Raw genomic sequence first — 7,572 nt, forward strand, 5'->3', positions numbered from 1 at the left:
CCAAAGGTGACCATGTCTTTTCTGCTTTGTTTTCTTAGCAAACCTTTTGAAGAGGTTCTGTTCTCTGTGTATTTCAGCTGTATTTCAGTGTATTCAGTAGGGTTTTATTTGTATGTGACCTTTCTCAGTGATGTCCAACTTGCACAGAGGAAAGCAAAGCTGCAGGCTTGGTTTTTGCTTGCCTGTTGCTAAAGCCCAGGTCTCACATGTCTATGTTGGCCAGCAGTCACTTTGTGACAGATCACAAGGCTAGGCTTCGCTCCCTTTCACCCAGCTGTCACTGCTGCTCTCTAAGGCACCACCACCTAGGCTGTATGTCAGGAAAAGGCAAAATTTGCTGGTCTGCCTCAAGGAAGCATCTACAGGAAGAAAGCAGAGGGACTCCTTACTCTAGATCCCATGGAGGTGGCCACTGGTGGCACTGGGGACAGCTCTTGGAGCTGGTGATGTGTGTCGTGTTCTCCCAGCTGTCCCAGGGGGTGTTGGCTTTGATGCAAGGATCTGAGGTGATCACACGTGTCTTGGTGGGTTAGAGAAAGAAAATTTATGGTTTATTTATGTTTTATTTATGTGTCAGTAGCACCAGCATATCTGACAAGGATGGGTCCCCCTGGTGCTGGATCCCAGTGACAAGACAACTCCAGTTTCAGGAGATTGGGAGTGGATGTGTGAATTCAGCAGGGACAGAATCACAGAATTGTCTGGGCTGGAAGGGGCCCACAAGGATCATCAAATTCAACTCTTCAATGCATGGCCTGTACAGGGGTTTTGATGAACAGATACAGAGTTTAGCAGAAAAAATAACACTCCCTCTTTTCCAAGGAGAGTGACTTGTAGGCATTGAGTCAGGGCTGCCTTAAAAGACAGCACACTGCCTGCTTTATAGGTTGGGACAGATGCTGTGCCATGTGAAGAGCACTTTCTGTAAAATGCAAAGTGTATGTTTCTTTGTTGTTGTGCAGTGGATGTTCCCTGTGCTGGTGTGTCACCATGGTGCTGGACTGGAAAGCTGAACATCAAAAGCTTTAGGGAGCTGTATGGCTCAATTGTTTCTGCTTTCATCATCCATTAAAAAAAAATCTAAATGGAAGATGAGAACCTGCCTGCCTTAGGTTCATATGGAAGCAATTGTAGGACCAAGCAGCAGCAGGGTACTTTCTCAAAGATGAGTAGATGGTTGGGCCTCTACAGGAAATCTGCAGCAAACAGACAATTCAAAAATAACTTTTTGAGGCTATGGGATGTAAATGAAAAGAAATAGCTAATCAAAAGGAGAAAACACTGAAAGGAAACATCTGATGTCAGAAGCTGTTGGCTTTCATTCTGATATTCTTGTTTTTTTCTGTATATAGCTTTTAGAGTGCCCTTAAGTCTTCTCAAAAGGTTATTACTCTTCCAGTGGCATTAGAGAGGCTGAGATGATATTTGCAATGAGGGTAAGTGACTCTCTTGAGGTTTTGGCACCCACAGCTCCAGATTAACTGGAAATGTAGGCATTTAGTAAATTTGAAAATAAGTGCCTCTTGGCCCTGTGCACTTCAGAGAAGTCAACTGGAGTTTTGTGAGAGACCAGAGCAGGAACACAGTATATTGCACACAAGGGATGCATTTTAAAAAATTAAGCCCCCCCAGAATGAATCCCAGCTCATAAGGTAGTGGCCTCCATTCTTTTTGTCCAGACTATCTCATCAATGGAAGTCTGGGAAGCCCTGCTGTTAGTTCCATTGATGGGATCAGCGAGACTTCCCTTTCTGGTATTAGTTTTGGCTGACCAGAGGTATAATTCTTACAAATTTCTGTTATTTAAAATCTCCTTGGGTTTCCAGTTTCCAAGGTAAAAGAGCTCCATTTGAGGTCCGGTGTGGATTAAAGCAGCGAGTGCAATCCAGAACTGGTTTTTGAGATGCTGCACTGGTAGGGAGATGGTTTAAACCATGATGAGGTGGAAGGAGGGACCTGAGAATCAAAAACCAGCACAGGGGATAGAAGGATAATACCAATGAGGCATATCCCATATACACAGCTCTGTCTCAGTTGTACAGAAATGTTCCCTGCCTCCCCAGCAGTCACTAACCCACTGGTTTTCTTCCAGAAAGTAAATCCTTGACAGACTTGAAATGATGAGTAATGACTCCACTTTCTTCCATTCCAGCTGCCACACAGGCAAGTACGTTGGTTGCTCATTGACCCAGCAAAATTTGAATGTCTTCCCCTTCTCTTGTTGTCCTATGTCTACCCTATCACTTATCAGCTGCTTGCTGTTATGGCAGTGGGACCACCTTCTTTCAGCAGGCACTGTAATTGTTTTTTACAAGAAGAAAGAAAACGCTGGTAGGCAGTGGTACACATCTAGGGAAAATGTCAGCACTTAAACCTGAGCCTTGCTTTTCCCTCTGAGCTGTCAGAGCTGGATCCTCTGCCCTTCCTTACAAGTGGGTTTGAGGAGGTGGTTGTTTTGGCTGGAATTGGAGAGGCACAGGTGGTACCACCAGCTGTAAATTGGAGGAGGCACTTCCTGATTATGACCACTGCCTACACACAGATCACTGCCAAGAGAGGAGCTGGAAGGCAAAGAAGCCTTCTCCTTACTTGGAAAAGGAGGGTAGTCATCACTCGCCTCTCCTGCAGGCTTTCACCTGTACACTTTGGGCTTCTTTGTCAGTGCTTGGCTTCCTTAAATGCTGTGGTATGAACAACCCTCAGCCACCAGTGAGAGATGGATAAACTGAGGCACAGAGTATTTAAATTCATGCATCTAACATTTAGGTACTCGGTATGCACAGCATGTTTGAAAGCCAGCTTACTTTTTTAAGACGCTTCAGCATGGATTCAGATGTCTACTTAGCCATGGCAGAGTAAGTGGTGAAAGACTTCCTGACCTCTGCAACATGAAGATTTTGCCCTCTGGCTCTAAATGTCAGTGGTGAGAGACTTGTACCAAGCTGCAGAGCAAGCACGCACCAGGCTCACCTGTTAGGAGTTTGGAATGTTGCTCTGGGAGTGGGGGGAGGAATTTCAGAGGGCACCAACAGCTACCTGGTCTCAGCTGCAAGCACACACCCCCAATTGCACTTATGCATTTTTATTTCCAGGTTACAATTTTTTAATTATTGCCTGGTGCTCATGTCTCCACCTTCCCATCATGGAGACCTCTGTTAGCTGGCCTTGACTTGCCTCATCTCCAGGAAAACTGGGCTGCCTTGTCACCCCATGTGCTGAAAGCCCTTTCCCTGGGGTGATGCATTGGCTTATTGCCATCTCACAGTCTTGGTTTCCATTTCTTGTCCTAAACGTGGATCCACAGCATGGATGGATCCACAGCAAGTGAGGGAGAGGCACCGGAGGGTTCACCCACCGCCACACGCTCCACGCCCACGAGCAGCAGGAGAGAGAGAGAGCCAGATTAAAAGATTAAAGTCCCAAACTGCAAAGCCCCTTGGGCTCCTGATGAGATCTGAGTGCCTGCTGCGAGGCCAAACTCCCACTCCGGGGGTGCAGAGCCGTGTGCGCTGTCGCTCACCAGCTGCTGGCTCCCAGCATCCCCTCGCTGGATTTACAGACCAAGAATTAAATAACAAACCAGTTTTGCCCTGATGGAGGGTCCTGAGTGATGCCTGGGCAATAACCCAGGGGCTCAGGGGATGGCTTTATGCTCCCCTCATTGCACACCTGAGTCTTGGAGTTGGTAGCTTTCACTGGCACCTTGCTTGCTTGTGTTGTGGTGGCTGGATTGCTTTGCTTGGGATGTGGGACGGGGCTGGAGAGGGAGGGGTGGCAGTCAGCAGCATGGTAACCACCCAGGGAGGGTTGTGAGTCCTTTGGTGCCATCTGGTCACCTCTTAGAGGTCTCTTACAGGCCTCACCCTAGCAAAACTACCACTAGGTGTGTGCTCACAGACAGTGTATTCCCACCCCCCCCTTTTTTTTTCCCTCCCACTTGATCTCTATTCGGACTGGGCAAATAATTGCCTTTTTGGATTTACGGCTGAAAGGCACAGAAGTCAAACTGTCACAAGCACTATTACTGTGTTTCTGTCTGTAATTTTTGTTTGACTAAAGCAGTCAGTCCAAGCCAAAATGATGATTCCAGGATCACCACAATAGTCAGCATGCTGAGCTCTCAAAAGCAATTTTCCCAGGTTTTTTTAAATATTGTTTTTATATTTTTGAGTGCTTTTTTATCAGAAACAGGTCGCTTCAAAACAAAAAGTTCAGCTCTACTATTTTGAAAGTGTTGAAACAGTATGTTTTGGTTTCTCAGGAGTTGCTCCTCCTTCTCCTCCCCATGCTTTTCAGAGGAAGCTCTTTGTCAGACACAGGCTGAAGCTGTGAAGATGTTCAGTTCTGGAGCTCCCTGTTTCAGCACATTTCCCAGCTCTGCTTCCCAAGGTGACACCAAAGTACAGTGTGTGCCAGCACCTTCTGGCCCTTGCAGCAAAGGCTGTGGTGGCCACACAAGCAGTGCCAGAGTGGCCATGAGCTGCCCCTTGTGCAGCCCTGCCCTGCCTCCAGCTGAGGAAGCACTGGGATCTGTGCCTCCGGGGAGAATGGCAGCAGGACCTGTGTTTCCCAAGCTGCTGAACCAAAATATCACACAGGCACAACCCTAAAATGGAGTAATTTCTGGGTTTGTGCCTGTTTTGATGAAGACTAAAGGCTAAGTTTTAGCAAAGTCTTTCTGTATTAACTGTATGCTCATAGGTCTTTGTGATGCATCTGTCTCTTCCAACTGATCATAATTAGTGCACTGTTTTATTTACATAGGGTTAATGTAATTCAAATGACTAGATGAAGTTCTTTGATCTCCAGGGTACAAGAGGTGAGATTATGATGATTTACGATTTTAAACAGTCGCTCCTGGCCATAAAATCTATTCATTTGAAAATCAATAGAAAGATATAGCTTGCCATGCTGATGAGATAACTTCCTCTGCTGCTCAGCCCTGACCCTTTTCTCCTAGCTTGCACCACCCTGTCAAGTTTGGATACCTTTTTTCTCCTGGAAGCTCTGCTCCACCTGATCCTGCACAGCCCTTCTGTGGGTCTGGGGTATTCTCCTTTTAATTTGAAGTCAATTTCAGATTTATATTCTCCAAGCATGCAAACTCTTCTTCAAAACTCTTTTCCCAGCCATGCATTCAGTCAGATGGCGTAGCTGCCAAAAATATATGCATCTCCATATTTGTTCTTTGTTGCATTGGATGAATTTATAGTTGCAGTGTATTAGAGACTGTAAACTTTCTGATCTCTAACGAGGGCTGTTGTCTGTTCAGCAAGTCCTGCCCATTGCACAATGGCATGAATATTTATGATGCTAAATAATAATGCTTGCCTCTGACCCTCTTCATCAGCAGATCTAGCATTGCTTCACTGAGGAAGCAGTCGAATCATTATCCTAATATCCAGATGGGGAAACTGAGGTGCTGCAAGGTGAAATAACTTGTCCAAGTCAGCAAAGGAGAGCTGGAAAGGGAATGCAGCTGTCTCTGTCCCCAGCTACACAGTACAGCCACTAGACCCTGCAGCCTTCTCAATGACAGCTCATGAAATTTGTCTTTTATGCAACGCATTCTTCTCTATTAACAGCAAGCAATTCCAGTGTTTTCTTCACAGGTATTAATAGCCTCCCTGAGAAATATGCTCCAACATGCATTTTCACCGTTACTTTTGTGTGTGTTGTGCCCCAGCCAGCAGCGGTGACCTGCTAGGAGGAGGCAAACTGGGGCAGGGTTGCACCCACACCCCTGCACTCTGCCCCTGTGCTCCAGCACCCCTCCACTCCTCCAGTGGCAGTCGGGGAGGTTGGGACCGACCACAGAGATGTTCTGCAATACCAGCTGCTGTGTTGGCAGCCTTGGAGTTGCCTCTGGGTCTGACTTACTGTCTTGTCTCCTTGAGTATAATTGCTCACTGCTGATGGTTTTTTTTTCCTTTCCCTTTGATTCTGTAGCGCTCGTACCCTACTCAGATTCCTCATCAATCTCGCAATCTGGGGAATCTGAGGAAACAGAGAACTGATCATCTGCAGACTTCTTCTGTACATTATGAAAGTGTCCCTGTGCCATGTGTGATTCCAATCTCTTTTTCCTTTAATCAGGCAGAACATCAGTGTGTCAGACTGCACCAACCAGGTCTGTGTGCTGGGTGGGGAAGGACGGAGCCGCTTCTGCGGGGGTGCTCCCGGCTCCCTGGAGGTGACGGCACATCTCTGGCTTCCCCCTCCCTAAGCCTTCCACCTCCCCACCCTGCTCAGCTCAGCCATGCAAATGTTCCATGGCAGGGCATGTTCCATGTTCCATGCCCGCTGGGGCACGGCTGCCTGAGCAGCCCTGGCTGCAGGGAGTCCTGGAGGAGTGGCAGAACGCGTCTGCCTGGCAGTCTGCGTGTGCTGCAGGTGAACCCATTCCTCGCTCTTTGGAGGTCTCCAGGGACCAAATCACTTCGTGGAATTGGCCAGAATTGTAATGATTTCCACTCAGGTACCTTAGCACAGTGGTAGAAAAAGCATGGGTAGAAGGTTGGGTGGGTTTATGTGGGTGCAAGGATGCTCTTTATACATTACACTGAAAGTTCATCACAAGCTTTCCAGCATTCTGTAGGTCTCTGTCATGAAGATCAGACTAGGCGATCCATACTAGGTAAGGGCATTAAATTTTGGCATTTATTCCCTAGCTTGTAAGCATTTTTAGAAGGAAAGGAGATATGAAATAGAAGTGAAGTTCTGTCACCTTCATCTTTTTTTAGTGTTTTATTCACTCAATGTTACAATTTTTTTGCTTTTACCTACCTGTACTCTCAGTACACTACAACCATTTCAATACTGAATTGAACACCTATAAAATTAACACAACTGTATCTATCTTCCTTCCCTTTTGTGCAGGGCAACATCTGAAGGACACTTTTACCTCCAGATGTCAGGACATGTGGGAGAGGGAGCAGACTCAGAGCTTGTGTGTCCTCTGTGGGATGTAAGCAGAAACAGTACCTAGACAGGAAAGTGTTTGAATGTTAATGATAGGACAGTGCTAAAAAACACTTTAAACACTTCCCTGCTTTTTTTGCTGGGGAAATCTCAGTTTGTTGGCTGCCACTGGCTTTTTGCCCAGCATTCTCAGATCTGCTGGTGAAGGGAGACAGCAGAGCACGTTTGTCCTATTCCTCTTCCCCAGAGTGAGATGCCAGACTGGAGCAGATATGCTGCTGTTCCTAAGGACACACTGCACTGGAGACTAGAGTCTGTTCAACCCTTTCCTACACCTGCCTTGATATATTCAGTAGCCCAGGGCAGGGCTGAGTTACACCTCACTCACTAGCAGCCCCTGGAAGCAGAGCTAAGTGCTGTGAGAATCTCCACAAATCCATTGGAATGCTCCTGGAGCAGTGGTGCTAGTCTCTCTATCCCTAGGATACTCACTCACAGCCCCAGGCTTTCACTGTCCCTCATCACAGCATTGCCCTGGCTGGACTTCAGCAACGTCCCAGGAGCTCCTTGTGGGAGAAGGTATTAGTGTTGGGCACTCCTGGTTAAAATTTGGCTTTCCACCTTGATGTGCATTGTTCCTGCTCCTTTTTT

This window comes from Camarhynchus parvulus, chromosome 7 (assembly GCF_901933205.1).
Source record: "Camarhynchus parvulus chromosome 7, STF_HiC, whole genome shotgun sequence".
In the NCBI taxonomy this organism is placed as follows: Eukaryota; Metazoa; Chordata; class Aves; order Passeriformes; family Thraupidae; genus Camarhynchus; species Camarhynchus parvulus.